Source organism: Chlamydotis macqueenii, chromosome 8, assembly GCF_036417535.1.
Source record: "Chlamydotis macqueenii isolate bChlMac1 chromosome 8, bChlMac1.mat, whole genome shotgun sequence".
In the NCBI taxonomy this organism is placed as follows: domain Eukaryota; kingdom Metazoa; phylum Chordata; class Aves; order Otidiformes; family Otididae; genus Chlamydotis; species Chlamydotis macqueenii.
The window spans coordinates 11,240,732-11,257,874 of record NC_141563.1 but is presented as its reverse complement, the minus strand read 5'-3'; the positions used below and the strand labels follow the sequence as shown (position 1 = coordinate 11,257,874).

The 17,143-nt window shown below is 40.9% G+C and overlaps 1 protein-coding gene across 24 annotated transcripts in view; it reads right to left on the bottom strand.

Moving 5' to 3' along the window:
- Positions 1 to 17,114, bottom strand: part of RABGAP1L (RAB GTPase activating protein 1 like) — a 261,321-nt gene extending 244,207 nt beyond the window's left edge. For 2 of the 24 annotated variants that reach the window (XM_086753447.1, XM_086753451.1), the window contains exon 1: positions 357 to 1,268. The gene's annotated coding sequence lies outside the window, so the exon portion shown is untranslated. Of the gene's footprint in view, positions 1 to 71; positions 122 to 356; positions 1,269 to 3,178; positions 4,040 to 7,551; positions 7,597 to 9,049; positions 9,358 to 10,658; positions 10,717 to 11,565; positions 11,625 to 12,553; positions 12,640 to 14,694; positions 14,789 to 16,377; positions 16,554 to 16,596; positions 16,919 to 16,944; positions 16,965 to 16,985 lie in introns of those variants that run through there. The other 22 variants (XM_086753438.1, XM_086753443.1, XM_086753424.1 and 19 more) reach the window with 22 other exon arrangements.
- Positions 17,115 to 17,143: the final 29 nt, after the last annotated feature.

The window sequence follows — 17,143 nt, the reverse complement described above, 5'->3', positions numbered from 1 at the left end:
GCAGGGCGCTGCCCCCCCCCCCCCCCCCCCCGAACACACGAAGCGGCACCATCCCCCGAACGGCCACGCACCTCGCGCCTCCTTCCTTCCCCCGCCGCCGGGAGAGGGGCTGGGGCCGGCGGCTCCCGGGGCCGCGCAGCCGGCGGCCGTGCCGGCACGGCCCGCCGATGGAGGAAGCCACCTCAGGTCACCGGGCACTGTCGCCCCGTGACACCGGGCGTGTGGCGGGCCGGCGCCTCCCCCCCCCCATCGCCGCCGCCCGTTCTCCTGTGGGAGCGACGACGCTTCCCGCCTCCGCCCCTCACGAGACCCCCACCCCGCCGAAGGAGGCCCGAGGTAGCGTCCCCCTCTCTCACCGCTAGCAGCCGAGCCGTCCTCCCCGCTCTGCCGCCGCCTCCAGCCCGTCCTCCGCCACCGCCTTCTCTGCGCAGGGGAACGAGAGGCCGGGCGAGAACGGCTCGGCGGGCCGCGCAGCCGCCTCAGGGCCGGGACAGCGCCGGCCACATTCCGGCGGCGGGCGGATGGCGGAGGAGCGGGCGGATGGCAGGGCGGGCGGGGGCGCGCGCGCGCCGCTCCCCTCCCTCCTCCTCCTCCTCGCGCTGACACGGCGCGAGCGCCGGCACCGAGGGCGGGCGGGGGGCGGGAGCGGTCGTTACCCGCCGCCGCCACGGCTCCCGCCGGCCCGTCCGTTTGTCCGGCTGCTCGGGCGAGGTAGCGGCCGCCGCCGGGTTGAGAGGGATCCGGTAGCGCAGAGGAAGTCGGTGTGCGAGCGGCGGCGGGCGCGAGCTGCCCGGAGTTAGGCCGCCACCGCCGGGACCGGCCCGTCCTGGGGCGGCCGGTTGGGCGTCGAGGCACGGAGTCGGTGTCCAGGCTCGGGGTGGGTTCGCGGGAGCGCCGGCCTCCTACGAAAAACGGTTCTCTTCGGCCCTTGGGAAACGAGCCAGCTCGCAGAAAGGCTGCCGCTGAAACGCGTCAAAATTCCTGAACACAACTGAAGAACTGTGGAAGTGACCTACAAATCACGGTACTATTTAAAAACAAAACACCTGTTTTTTTAAGTTTGCTTTTGTGCTCCAGTCTCACGCAGCAGTAGATTGTGTTTGCTTATCAAGAGTGCTTTTGTATCCTTAAACAAATATTTAATATTTAAATAGTAAATATATGTGTATGTGTAAATATCAGTATTGTTTATGTTTAAATAATGAAAGGCTCTCCCATTGATTTCTTTTCTTTTTTTTTTTGTCTTGTGTGTGAAACAAATTACATTTAAATTAACCACAAAATGTATACAGGTTGTCTCTATTCTTCAGCAAAACCTTAGGCAATAAATAAAGCCTTAAATAAAGTAACTGTTGTGTGAAAGACAGCAAGCTGTGTCCAGCCACCCTGGGACAGCCAGATTCTCAGTGTGGGCGCTGTTTCTACCTTGTTTTCTTGTCACTGGGAGGGGGATCTGGGAACGCTGTGCCCCTCAAGACAGCGGGTCTGCTCCCACAGCTGATGGCTAAATGAGGGGGTGCTGAAATGGGAGGAGGCCAGCTGCAGCACTTCTAGCCTCCCCTCCTGTCACTGCTACCTGCTGCAGGGAAGCTTTGGGGTAAAGGTTGAAGCACAATTACTTGCAGCAGCAATAACACAGAAGTCTGATTTTTGGAGATTTTTTTTTTAATTCACCTGAAGAGCATAGCTACTGAAAGCTGATACAGCCAAGTGTTTAACTCCCCTTAATGCATGCTGTAGGAAAAGAAAAGTAAATTCTGAATATGCAGACAGGCAGAGATGGTTTATTGCTTTTTGCATTGCTATGCTGTAACAAACCAGTGTCAAAGCTGGCAAGACAAGCAGACAAAGGAGAGCTTTTCCCAGAGAACAGAAAAGCAGGATTATTTGGCCAGTTGTATGGTACACCACAGTCCCTCACTTCACCACTGTTACTATTACATGTCTTTCCTAGTTGTCTGCAGCTGGTGTAAATGAAATAATCTTGAGATTATTTTTATCACACCACAGGGTTCAGATAAACCACAAAAGCAGGGAGAAAGAACAAAAATTAAGGGAGCGGAGGGGAACAATTTTATTGAATATTACAATGGAAGAATAATAAGCAAAAAAGTTCCCCTGACATTATACTCTGATGCTGCATGCTTATGTAAGGATACAAGTAACAAACAAGAGAAACTGAAAAGTCATAATAGTCAACCAAAATTACTAATAAATTATCATTACTGGTTATCGTTATGAAGATGTAGAGTTTGTTCAGGGAGCACAGGTAGGAGAAAAGGAACATAAGGTACAAAGCTAGTGAAAATATTTGGATAACGGCAAAAAGGAAAGGAAGAGAACAGCATCACAGCAAAGACACATTAGCAACTCGCAAACAAAAAAGATCTAAGTGTATGGTACTTGGAATAAAATCATCTCAAGCATCGGAACTGGCTAAGTACCTACTCAGAAGGGAATCTGGGAGACTATATGGGTGATAGTGGTTATGGGTTTGGAAGAGTTAATGACTCTTCAAAAGGGAAGGAAGGAAAATCAAACCAATGGACTTGTAGAAAGTACGTTTCAGTAAACTCACAGTTTGAATGCCGAACCCCACTGTGGCAAATCTAAGGAAAAGTACACTCTGAAAGTTTGCAATTTCCTATAGAATGAACATGAAGGACGCAAACAGACCACCACAATGGGAAAGCAAGCTAGCAAGAACAGAGCCTGGCTAAATCGAAGCCATCTCAATGGCTTTCACCTTTTGAAAAAAAGCAGAATCTAGGTTAAATTATTAAAACAGACAAAGTGATTGTTTTAGTAGGTTGAGAAAACGCAGAAAAGTTAACATACAAAATGAGCTAAAACTATAAAAGCGCTATAGAGCGTAACAACAAAAAGCTTGTGTGAAATATTATCAGGGAAGAACTGGCCTGTCCTCAGGTGGGTGAGGAAATCATTATCAAGTCACATGAGCCTCACATTTTTTTCTTTATTCTTCTCAAAAGTGTCAACTGTAATCAGATGGCTTACACGGTTAACATTAGCAATGTAAAAACAAATGATCAAGCTAAGCTAAGGAAAGAAACAGGATCTACTCAAGGAAGATGCTTCAAAAAGTCACATGCCAGGTAAGTTTCAGCCAACATATTTAAGGAAATGGCTAAGCAATCTCAAAGCTATTAGCAATTACCTTCAAGAACTCGGAAAAGATAGCTGAGGCTCCATGAGACCAGGAAAAAGGAAATGGTGCCTACCTTAAAAAATAAAGGAATGGGAATCAGAGGCCAGACAGCTTTATTTTGTATCAGGCAAAATACTGGAAGAAATTAATAAGCAAATTATTTGTAATGCCTTGGATGATAAGATCAATAATAATCAACAATAACATCTCAAAACCAAATCATCGAATCTTTACTTCAACGAGGCTCCTGACGCTGTATCATCTAATACTCTCATAAGAGCGATAGAGGAGCACTGGCTACACATAACTTACGTGAAATGGTTAGAAAATGGCACTCAGAAGTGGTGTCAAGTGATTCACCATCAAATAAGAATTCTTGTTTGTAGCTAGGGAGATTTCCAGACGCTTACATGTTGAGTCCTGAATTTCTGTGATGCAATAGGATAGAGAATATTTCTATCATATTTGTGGAGGATATTCTGTTCAGGTGAGAGCTGCGAGCGTTTTCAAAGATGTAATTAGAATTGAACAAATCATGACGAGCGGGAACAAAGATCTGTAGTAAATAGGATGTAATTCAGTAAGGCGAGAAACTATGACATATAGCTGGGAACAATTGACTGCAAAAATGTAAGCTGGAGACAAACTGGCTATGCAGTTACTTTACAGAAAGAAGTCTTGGTTCACAGCAGTTCACAAATAGAAAATGAGTCAACAGCAATTTAGTGTTGCAAAAAACGTGACTGAATTGTAGAGAAAGACTGTCAAATACAAGAGCAGTGAAATAATTCTTCCACTCCACTGAGCTCAAAAAGGCTTTTGGTGAAGAACACATCTCAGTTTTGGGCACCTCCTTTCAATTAGAGATCTCTGTGGAGAATGTGAAGGACTAGCGTAAGTCTGGACAAGTTGACCTTGAGTCATACTCAAGTATGCTGAAAGAGGTTCAGTTGGACATCTGCAAAGTCAAGGACATATGATTGTACAGCCTAGAAAAACATGACAATTTGACGTAAAGAAAGCAGTCTGTATGTATACAAGAGAAGTGCATACACATACCAACCCATGTGTTTGATAATGCAAATAATTTTTTTTCTGCATAATTAACTCTCAAGATAAAACACTTAATGAGACTTTCTTTTTTAGCATACTTAAATCCTCATATCCTTCACATCTTGTGAAGTGTAATAAAATTCCTGAAGATGTAGAACATCCATACAAAATTGAAAAAAAAAAAAAAAAAAAAATCACTTCTTTTAAGATCCACCAAGAAAAATCAATGCTAGGCCTCTCCCGCATTATCCACTACAGGGAGCTGAAGCATAATATTGCTGGACAGATGGTGATAAAGTTGCACACTTAATTGGAGCTACAAAGTCCACGTGTATTAATTTCCACAACCTGACCTCTACAGAGCTCACATATAAATATTTGTCTTGATAGAGGGAATTCCACTTAACCTTCTCAGAAGGATAATGTAAAGTCAAGGTTGTCCAGCCTGTGCCCTGAATGGTCATCTCCTGCAAGCAGTCCTGCTGCCACTGCCAGAGACCTGTCTGTATCGGAAACCAAGCAACTACTGGGTCTGTCTCGGGAGGTCTAAAAACAGGCTTGAGGAAGAATTCCTATTTAGGAAGTAATTAAGCCTACCTCCGTAAATAATAGGAATAAATTACATAGTTCAGAATAAAAGCACCAAATTTGGGGGCAGGAATACTGGAAAAATATATTTACACATTCATTTTAGAATATACTCCTGTGCAATTTGTGTGGATGGAATGGTCCCAGCAATTTTTTCTTTGTATCATTCTTTTTAAATCAGAATTCTCAAAATAAAAATGAAACTTCAGTGAGTGCTTCTAACTGATCCCTCTGTGGTCTTTTTTCCCCTGCAGCTTAGGCACTAGCATTATCCCAGGGACCCTGCCTCAGGTCTTCATAGTATGTCTGAGCACGTAACCTAACATATTGATCTTACTGGTAAAGTAAGCTTTAAAACCCAGAAAAGCTAGTGACTTCTTACAGCTTTAGAACTCAAAGCATTGGAAGGAATTACTTCGGAATAGCTCATACAGTGACTTTTCTCAAGCGAGGTTTGATACCGTTAAAATCATAGGGCTGATGCCCAACATGAAATGCCAGAGGTAAAATGGAGTCAAAGTCCCTTCAACAGGTAATTAATAAATACTTGAACTTTATGGGAAGCATTTCACTTTTTGAACAGTCGCTGAGACTTTTTGGATACAAACTGAGGAGAAGTTAAGTTCAAATGCACTAAACATGTTTAAATGTTTACATCTCAAATATTCTAATTAAACAGTGACACAGCGCTCATTAAACTCACTGTCCACGTAATCAAGAACAGAATATAGATAATCTATTTTATAATGTGGTTTTTAGTTTCCCATATTTGGTAGTTCAATAGTACAGACATGAGTTTACAAGTTATTTCTGACAGAACAAATCAATAAGAATCTGACAATGGTTGCAACTGAAGCAGTAGCTTGTTTTCAGTAGTATTAAGTGAGAGAAAACACACAGAAAATGTTGTTTCATGAAGGTTTTAAGATGAAAATGTGGCCTCTGTGTTAAGTTACAGCTAAAGACTGAATTTCCACATTCTTTCACCTTTAGCTGCCTTAAACCCCACTATTATTCTATTTTACAGAGAATAACTTGAGATCTACACTACTCACAGTCACTAAGAACTGAGATGGAATGGAATTCAGTCCTGGATTCCTAATGAACAACTATAAAGTATTTTGACATTTTAATGAGATGTGTATAAATACATAACCATACAAAGAAATTTTAATTAAAAGTGTGATCACGTCTACTGAGATTTAAAAAATTTTAAACATTCTTCTGTAGAAGTCAATTATTTGTTATTTTTACATATTAGTGCTGTATTTTAATGGGATTTGGTATGATGTTTTTGTATGTTGCAGATTTACAAATTTAGGGCTTAATTTCCTTGTCAGTTCTGCATGATTCATTTAGCAATGCAGTTACTCTTTAAAATATTAATACCTTATAAAATTAAGATATCACAATAACAGAAATATAAAGACCTATGAGAAATTACTGACTTGTGTAACTTTCCTAAAATATGCATCCAGAGAAGCAATAGAAAGGAATGAGATAGCTTGAATGATAAAGAGCACTATAACAATTTTTGTGAATAAGACACAATTCAGTACTTGAGAACCATTTGAAAACTACACCCAGAAGGACTCCTGTGGTCTACAAACGCATAACTATACAATGTAATTTTAATTACAAGTGCAAAATCTTTTCTGGTGAGACTCTAAGTGTTTAAAAAGAGCAGCCACCCTTTTGTAGCTACACACTTACTAGAGCTGTGATCTGTAGTTTGCAAGACACAGCTGAAGATATCTGCGTTACACCATCAACATGTAAAATTCTTTGCTACCTGTCAACGTCTTGTGCCTGTGTGATGAGAAACAATGGCCCTGTCTCTCACTAAGCTCAGCAGAAGACTCTTATAGCTGTTAGGTTCCTGACTGGAATAAGTTTTCCTTTCACTTTTAAATTTCTCATAATAAATCTAGTTATTTACTGTCTTTCAGCCTATTATAACTATGTATGACTACATATAAGACTGCAAGCATGCAAAGGCATTGTGCTGGTCCTTTCTGTACGTTGGGAAAGAGTGACTGGGCTGTTTGTGGCCTCCTTGGCCCTGTCCTGTAACATCTGAATGGAGTTGAGGCTTCAAATGGCATTGCTAAATTGGGGGGCTCAGCTCAGTAAATGGTCAGTAGAATTAAAGGAGCATCCCTTCTCCTTTTTGGGGTAGGAAATGGAACAGAATAGGTACCAAGGAAGCTGCTTCCTTCTGAGAAACATGCATTTGAGGATTTCATTAGTATTGAGCTCAGATTTGATTGAAGAATATGAGAGAACGGGACACTTTTATACTTTGAAGTATCTCAGGGTAGAATTTTTATATTAAATTGGGCTGGAAAAATTAGGTCATTTTTATGCAAAAGCTGATAAGGATTATACTGATCTTCTGTAGACCTGCTGTGTCACATAAGCTATCACTTCACTATATATGTAATATAAATTCACTTGACAAAATATGTTTTGCCAAAAATTACCAAACCATTAAACAGAGTGTGGGGAAGCTGGATCACTCTTCCTTACCTATTTTGCTAAACAGTTGTATGCATTATAAATAGTGAACGCACAACTTAATATGAGAGGTGATCACTCATATGCTGTAGCCAATTATGTATCAGTAAATTAATGTGGATTATAATCGCCCTTTCTTTGAGTTGCTGATTATAGCTCTCTATCAAAAAAATAAAGTGAAATCTTTTATAGGGTCAACAATTATTTTTTTTCCTGGTACTTACATACATTTCATGCTGCTGAATTAGAAGATCTTTATCTTGTTTTAACTGTAAGAAACAAAATTAGGTTAAGTGCAAAAATGTGTGACAGGAAATGCTACCATCCCATCACCAAGTGCTTTGATGTTCATATACATAAAATAAATATATCTATATATGTTTTATATATATATATATAGATATATCTATCTATATATCAGCCATACCCACAGAAGCACAATGTGCATTGCACACATTCTCTGATCTAGGTATCTAGAAGTGTTCTGTTGCTACTTCTGCACTCTTCTGCCTTTAAAGCCAAGCGTCCATAAATCCAAATGTGTTGACCTTCTTCAAAAATGCAGGACATGCCTAAAAGCTGCCTTAAAACAGTGCTTCTGACCCGTAACGTCAGCAAACCTTACGTAACTTTAGGCTCTTCTGTGATAAACTGCAATTGGTGGGCTTCATGAGGAAAGCTCTACAAAGGTGTTAGATGCAAGCAGGAAGGTCTGGGTGTCAGTGAGTCCAGAGGAGGCCATGAAGATGATCAGAGGGCTGGAGCACCTCTCCTATGAGGACAAGCTCCTGAGCAACCTGATCTGGTTGGAGATGTCCTGCTCCTTGCAGGGGGGTTGAACTGGATGGCCTTTAAAGGTCCCTTCCAACCCGAACCCTTCTGTGATTCTACGATTCTAAATTGTTATATATTGTTAGAAATCACTTATTTTTACAAACTGTTAGAAATGTATTTGTAAACTGTTAAACATTATTAGAAAAGTATTCTAGATCTATTACAAATGGATTTAGTAATGGTATGCACAGTTGCTGTTTATTCTAAATTTCCCTATAGTTTGGTCCAGAGCCCCGCAGTGACAATTCACCTGCAGCCCCTGGCTCTGCCCTTGGCTCCTGCCCAGGGGGCAGGATGTGCCCACCCCCCAGGTCAAGGAGGGGACATTTACCCTCCTCAGCTGCCCCACACAGAGCTCAGGGTCAGTATCTGCCCTCAGGGAGGGGATCTACACATGGGGAGGGGGTATCTGTCCCTGAGAGGGAATATCTGCCCCTGGGGGGGAGATCTGCCCTTTGCGGGTTTATCTTCCCCTGGGGGGGGGGGGGGGTACTTACCACTGTGGGAGGGGCATCACCCCTCTTCCTGCCCACACATTTACCCTCCTGAGCCCCTGATCTGCCCCATGGCCCCCATCAGCCCCCAGCCCCACTTGTCCCAGCCTCACAGTGGCCCTGACGCAGGCACCATGATCAGGGACTCATGGGGACACTGGCCTCATAGGACCAGGCCAGAACTGCCCCTCAAACCACCGTTATCCCTCAGGGGTGCATTTACCCTCAGGGGGATTTATTGCCCTGGAGAGGGCATTTCTCCCTGCCCCCAGCCAGGACGGGGTCGCAGACCCAGCACAGATCCCCAACACCCACAGTCCTGGGAGGTGTTTGCCTCAAATTGGGGATTTGCCCCCACCCAGGGCCACAACTACCACCCCAGGCCCACTGTTACCTCCTGCCTCTCTCCTGGGGCTGTGACTGCCGGGGAGGCAGTGCTGAAGCTCCCAGCGACCCTCATGGCTGCTGGAAGGCTGACTAGGGGGAGAAATCATCTCTTCTCCTTCAGCCAAGTCACAGTGCACTCTTTTGGAGGAGGTCGCCAAGAGCTGGAAGGATGTGGCTGACAGACAATTGGAAAAGAAGCTGAAGATCACACAGAAGGAAAGCAGACAGTCAAGATTCCCTCCTAAAGTCCCAATCGTGATTCAGGACGGCAGCCTTCCTTCAGGTCCTCCCCTGCAAATCCAGATCTTTTAGAGGCTGATGATGAACAGTGAGCTTAGTAATCTGAACTCCACCAGCAAACTGTCCTTCCCAGTGAAATCCATGGCACAAAGGGAGGACATGGACGTCACAAAACGAATTCTGGGGCATGAGCCCCAAAGAAGAGCAGAAGAAATCCATTCTAGACAGACCATTGAGGATCTCCCAGCCAGAAAACACCAGACAGCCTAACAATGGGATTAGACAGACTCTATGATCTTAAGGTTCTTTTCCAACCTAAACGATTCTACAATATAGTTTGTATCTGTTTTTTTTTTATTATTCAATTAGCAGCTAATGTTGACAGGCAGACTGAGGGTCAGATTTTTAGAATTTTAATATCACATTCCCAGGATTCTCCTTTAGATCTGCGTCCGTAAGTGCAAGACAAAGACAGCTTGTTTCAGTTTCTGCCTCCTGACACCTGTGAGTTGTAGCTGTTACACGTGAGAGATCAGTGAATGAATGTTTGCTCTCGACTGGTTTTCAATGTTTGACTCACCTATGTAGGGTAGAAAGAGTTTTACCTTGCCTGTTTAATAGGCAAATACATGTATATATGCATATGTGCTTCCTGTGGAAGGAAATCTAAGGAGAAAGTGGCTTTTGTGTATGAACATAGAGGACATTCCTTTTTTTTGCAGAGCACTGTGTGTTAATGGAAATGTTGATAAGAAAAGCTGCTGCCTGGGAGAGATAGTGATGAACTGTAACACAAACAACCTTCCAATATCAAATTGGTGAACTGAAGTTCAACTTCAGTCAAGTTGTACGAACTGAGGACTTTACGAGGAAGATGAATAACTTACTTTCTGACTCCTGTTTTTACATGGAGGTAGCATGTGTCTGCCTAGCAGAGCCACCAGAACACCGGAAGTGTTGGAGACAAATAGGCTGGAGATACCATGGCCTTATGTATAAAAGTGAGGAACTTCCCTAACAGAACAGAAAGTGTGCTTCTCAAAATATTTCGGTTTTGTTCACAGGCTAAAACTTTTGCCCATACTGTAGCCTTCCATGTGCTTCAATAAGTATGTAATAAATACCCATTAATCTCTGAGAAACTGATGTCACTAAAATAAAATTAACTGAATTTCTTAAAAATATATATACCATGTAAGTTCCATCTGTGCTCATAGTACATTCTGATCCTTTCACTACTGTTTCTTTAGTGTCAGTAGCTTATGTAGAAAAATAACATTAAAAGTAGTTAACTAGCCAAACTACAAACACTATCTCTTCCTGTCTGGTAATGACAGCTAATTCCACTATTAGTTACTATATTTCATTCAACTTACTGATTCTCTTTAGTGAATTTCCTTTTTCTTCTGCTGTAAATGCCACCTCCTTCACCTGCTGGAATCAGAGCAGAGTAGGCAGTATCACATGACACGTCAGATTACTAAAACCTTCAACCAACAAATCACCAAGTTTGGAAAAAATCTTGTTATTTTATTAACAATAAGAGATAGCAACTTATTTTTACAAAACTCACATTACTTTTAACCAAATTTAAAAAAAAATATAATAGCTGGAATGTTAAATTAAAAAAAAAAAAAATTCAAGGTTAGGATTAATGATGACTTGATGACAATTTCCCAAAAACAGATGAACATACACAACAGGAACAAATTATACTGTACATTTATAATTAAGAAATTTCTGTGTTTCTTGCTGAAATTGAATTGCTGGAATGGTGTGTAACAGCTTTTTACCAGTACAGTAATGAGAGACAGGAAATACAGAATATTGTGCTGCAAAGAAATTTAAAAGCGGAGGAGGAAATTCTTAGCAAAAACGTAGGGTTTTGCATGTATGAGAATTTGCCTGTCAAAGTAGACATGCTACCTAGAATCTGGTAAAAGAATAAAGGAAATTACCATACAGCTGTGATCTTCAAAAAATAATCTCAGGCTACCTCAACAAATTTTACATGTTTCCACTGAAAATAATCTACTTGTAAACTGCTTATCAAGCATGTACTGCAACTGCATGTTATAAAATTGATTTTTGTTTATAGGTCTCTTCTGAAAAACCACCAATGGATGGAATGTAAACATGTCCCTCACCAATTACCTGAACAATTTTTTTAAAAAACTGCTAGAACTGAGATCTGAATAAGCAGCAGCTACTTGAGAGCCACACAAAGATAAAAACACTTACAACTACCCAGTTATTCATACATTAGGATTAGCTAAGGCTTACTTGGTTCTTTATTTTCCTGTTGTTGGAAGATGCAGTGGGCAAGTCTTTCATCAGGTGTTCTGAAACCAAACCAGTACAAAACTTTGAGTCTTTACAGGCGATACTAAGCAAGAATAACTATGGAAATCATCAGCATCTTTTTTTTTACTGCAGAAATGTGATGTGACTATAGAGATATAACACAGTCCCACTTTTTACTTGTAATATGAATGCTCTACTTGGGTAATTTGAAACTGGAAAAAGTACTCAGGTAACAGTTTAGTCATAATGTAATTACTATAACTTGCACAAGTGTGGAGGATGCATAAGGTGTAGGAGTTGGAACAAGAGACCAGACCATGGGGCTTATTCCTCATCTTGCCACTGCTTGCTACGTGAACCTGAAAAGTTGCTTAACCTCTACAGTTTAGCTTCCTCTGCAAAGTGAGAGTAAGGCTGTAGTTTTACATACAGCTAAGCAAAGGTACTGACTTGCTGTAGAAAACCTTTGCTGACTGCATTGCCCTATCTTTATTTCATTTTCCTCTTCTTTTACGGTACATGAAGAATCTGCCAGAAAGGAAGAAAAAATTACATTCCTACTTTAATTGGTTCTTGATTTTATACATACCCTCAAGCTGGAATTCCTTAAAAAAGTAATTTTCTTAATCATCTCAACTCATATGTTATTTTCCTAATAAAAGGCTGTTGTAAAATGTGTTATAAAACGTGTCATGAAGAACAAATTTCAACATAAGTACCACTGGAGAAAGGAAAGGAAATAAAGGGTCATACTTCTGCTTTTTGTTGAGACAGAATAGAAAAGGAAATAAATCAAGAATCCAAAGTACAAGATAAAGAAGTGCCAGCATATGGCACTTGGCAGAGGCTCTTGATCATCCCCGGGAGGGATTCAAAAACCAAAAGATGATTATTTCAGCAGAGGGCACCAGAACAACAAGTATGTGGTAGTGACTTTAACTTCCTCTTGCCCAGTGGGTCTACGTACTTGTTATGCTGCAAATTCTTGTACTTTATAATGCTTCAAAATTTGTCACGCTTCGAGAGAGATGTTGTCGAATGACACTGGAAGTTCTGGGACAAAGGCAAACCAAGCAATTACACGTAAGCAAAATGGCAGCAAGAAGCACCATGAGAATCTATGGCACATGCTACTAAGTCAGCATATTGCATCCCTAAATGCCAGCAGGACAAGGAGGATAATGAGATGAGACAGTTAAGTTACACTTCTAATGAGAAATCATCAAAGGGAAGTTTCTTATCTTCCTTATAATTTCTTCTTTATTCACAGCAACTGCAGCCACAGAGTATATTTACATAGATTTTTTGCATTCCAAGCAGCCTGAAAACACTGCACTGATATTCTGCAAATCTATTATGTATAGTATCAAAGACTTGTAAAAAGTTTTTAAACAAAACTGATAATGTTTGGTGGGTTATATAATATTATTTGCTTGTGCAAATTGAATGGGTGAGGGAGAAGCATTCATGGACGAATATTAATTTTACCTTTATGCACTTCACATTCCTTTAAATCAGACATCTCTTGTACAAAGGAAATCTAAACCTTACGGGTTATGGTCAAGATACTGAGCATGTCCTTCCACAGCGTAAGCCTTTATTTCGCTACCATCCTCTTATTTTAAAATAAGCATTTATAACTACTCCTAAAAGTTGCATCTGAATTACATGGGCTTGGATGATATCCAGCATACTCTCTAATGAGTCCTGGGGTTTTTCTGCAATGATTACATTGGGCAGATATGCTTCAGTCTTCTGCTTTTGTCAGTGCAATTTTATAAAAGTGCAGGAATTTCAGGTTTGGTTAATGTGATGGTCAAGCACAGAAAAGTTATAAAGATTTTCTTATCTTTTGGTTTATGTGATATATGCAAAAATCTTGGCTGTGTGAAACAACAAGTTTTTTTAAACGCTTGCAGCCAGTTGGAAAAATATTTAATTCTTGCCTTTCGTTCTGGTATCACAAGTTTCAAAATTAGTAATTTTCCATTATTATCAGCCTTACAGGACACGTAGATAACTAAAACAGCAAACTGAAACATTGCCAACGCATTAAAAAAAAAAAATCTTTCTTGTTATGAAGACAGCTATTCTGTTACCACAGTTTTACACCAGTTTTATACTAAAAGAGTAATACAAAACTTGAATCATCACATGATAGCATTTGACAGTTACACTGATATTTAACCTATTTCTCTCAGTCATACAAGCTAATATGGGAATTCCTTTCTAATATGTAATCTGAAGAACATTACTAGGGTGGCCACAAATGTAAAATCCTAGAACCATGCCTACACATTATTCCCTTTTGGAAGGAAAAAAAAGAAAAACAAGGAACGGAAAATCAAGATGCTATGCTGCAGAGTTAAAACTAATTTCTGTGATTTTTAAGGACATAAAAGAGAGAACAATGTGAATAACTGGAGATAAATTACAGCAGATTTAATAGGAAGATGATATGAGATATGAAACCAGTAATTTTTAAAGGAAATACTGTTTTGTATTTCATATGCTAAAGTACTGTGCCATGCAGGAAGAAATGCTGGGTAACTGGAGAAAACAGACATTAAAAATAGTTTCCAGTGGGATCAGTTCCCAAAGAGAGAACAAGCTCATCTACAAATTTCTGAACTTTTAGAAGTAATACTTAGAAAAGTATTACTCTGATAGAGGTCTAAAATGAGGTTCGAGATTTAGAGTACTCATCCATGCAATGTTACTAAATAAAAACCATAGGTCATTTCAGACCTCACTTCTTTAACTTTAAACAATGCAGTACGGTAGTAAACTATGTTGTAATACTGAAAACTGTTGTTAGCAAGTAAATACTGGTACAGAATTTACTAATAGTAATAGAATTAAATGCTGAGGGAAGACATAAGCTAATGAAAATGAAAACCTTTCAGCAATATAGGAACTGTATACCAGAAACAAGTATAGGAAGCAGCAGAAGTCTCCAGGTTGGAGTATTAAAAACCAGACTGAACAAAATACCAGAATGATGTGCTGTGCACAATCACCTGCTATAAACTAGGACAGAGGATGTCCTCAGGCCTTGACCATTTCTAGTTTCTGTGACTTTAAACAAAGCTCACAAAGAATACCTACCACTTCAACTCCTAGTGCCATCTTCTGCATCTGAACAGGATACTAATAACTCCAATGAGGCTCACATTTGTAGCATAATATTTAGGAGAGGAGTCTGCAAAAGATGGCAATTGCTGACTGAAAATTTTCTGTAGTATATGCAGTTTTAAATTAGAGTAATAGGATGAAGACAATATTTATATTGATCTAGAAAAACGTGTAGAAATACTGCTTACTAGTTCATTTCCAAGAAGGAAGACTAATTAGATAGGAGTATAATGATTTTGATTTTTCTAAAAAAATTTTTAAACAAATTATGCTGCAATTTGCCAATTGGTTATATGAAAGATTGTGCTTCAGGGCAAAGACTTTTACATAATTTATACAATCATTAAGAACAAGTGGTATTAATCTTTCACTAGGGCATTGCAGAAAGTATTACAGTGCCAATATAATGGTAAAAATATAATAACGTACTAATGTGTGATCATTCTCGACTCCTGAATCTGCCTAACTATGATATTCTTGAGTAAATAATTCATTCAGGTATTTAATTGCATATTGATGGTACTAAGGATTCTGATGCTTAAAAACATTTATTGTTTTATATTTCTGTTGGTAGACTTTTAAATCTTTTGTGTTAATCTCTTTGAAATAACAAGAAAACAGCCACAATGTTTCCATGTTAAACTTCCCAATTTACCCTTCTTTTGTAACCAATAGTAAAGCCCTCGCTAAGTTAAAGGTGGTCTTTGTAAATATCTTAGTCTTCTGCATTCATAAGATATGAAATGTCTGCCATTATGGCAAGAAAACCCTGTTTTCAGAAATTAATCTAATAGCTGTTCTTAATATTATTTTGTTCAAGCACTGGTCCTTGATAAGCATTATGCTTAATTGTTTTGGTGGAAAAGCCTAAATAATAAGAGACAATTTCTTTAGTAAAACTGACGGAAATAACACATTTAGCTACTACCACCACATTTCTTGTAAAGTTAACACAAACATTTGTCTATAATCAATGCCGGAAATAGGAGCTGAAGATTAACCTCACAGTACGCAGTTCTCCCCTTGTGTCTAGGAATCCAGCTCTGCAATTTTTGTCTGTATTTCCATCTACATGTCACAACCCAGCTGCCTTTTGCAGGTTGCTGTCGCAAGCCCCTGGCTCTGGGCCTGCTTACTTTTGACCTGACATTGCAGTTTTAATCGCATCTCGAGGTCTTGTAGTTCTCTGCAGTTTGGATGTTGAACTGATAATACAGTGTATGCTCCTTACAGTGTTATAAAGTGTTTAGAAGTGCAGTGATTCTATATTAAGCACCCTGTATGAGCTCACACCAGCACTAACCCCACAGAGCCTCCACTTGGGCATATACATGATAGAATACCGGGGGAACAGGGTGGGACCACCAAACTCCACTTTTTCTTGTCAAATTGGGAAATAAATTTGGACAAATTCCTTGGTATTTTACACCACAGTTCACGTTTTCATAAAATGAGGATGAATACGATGCTACTTTGAAATAGCTGATGTTAAATAATTAGTTCTCAAAGCACTTTAAAACTATCAATACATGCTAACTAAATGCAGCAACTCATCGTTAATACTTGTAAGATATTTTTTATTTTTTTCAGTAGGCCAACTGTAGTTTAGATACTGTGTGATACAGGAAGGCTTGGCAGGGCCCCAGCACATCTTACCTGCGGTGTTTGTTGAAGCTGCAGAAGAATTAAATGTGTCCTGCAGCAAAGCAAGCTACAGAGGAGCCTTCTTCAGCAGCAAGTCCAGCTCTGCACCTTTCCATGGGTCTGGCAGGCAAAGCAACGAGGTCTTTGCCCTGTGCAGCCACCCAAGTGGAAAGAGAGTCTGTTTATTTGATTGTGTCCCCCCCCCGCCTCTAAGTAAAAAAATAAACTAACCCCCGAGTTCTAAGGTTTGATGGTACGAGGCAACTACAGTGTACGCAGAGAAGGCTGCTGCACTGCTGAGGGCACTGAGGCAGAGAAAATGGCGGGCGGAGGGCTTTGGGAGGCATCGAGTACACAGAGAACTTCTCAGGCTACACTTAGCGTTACGAAAAGCTACAACCTCGACTCCGTAGCCTGGCTGCGCCCGCCATAACCCGCGAGGACGAAAATATGAGGTGAAAAAGTATCCCCCCCACCCCCCCAAAAAAAAAAAAAAAAAAAGACGAGAGAAGGCAACGGGGAGCAGGTGCTCTTCCTAACACAACCCCAGAGCGCTCTCCCCACGGTGGATAACACCACCCTCACCCAGCACCTCAGCCTCTCACACGGCCCAGCCCTACCGGCCATGACTCGGCTTTTTGTCGCGGTCCCGCCCCACCTGCCCGAGGGGGCCGGGCGCAGGAAGGGGCGGGCGGCAGCAGCAGCGAGGCGGTGCAGGGAGGGAGGTGCTGAGGGAAAGGAGGCGACGCACAAGATGGCCGCTGCTGCAGCGGCGGTG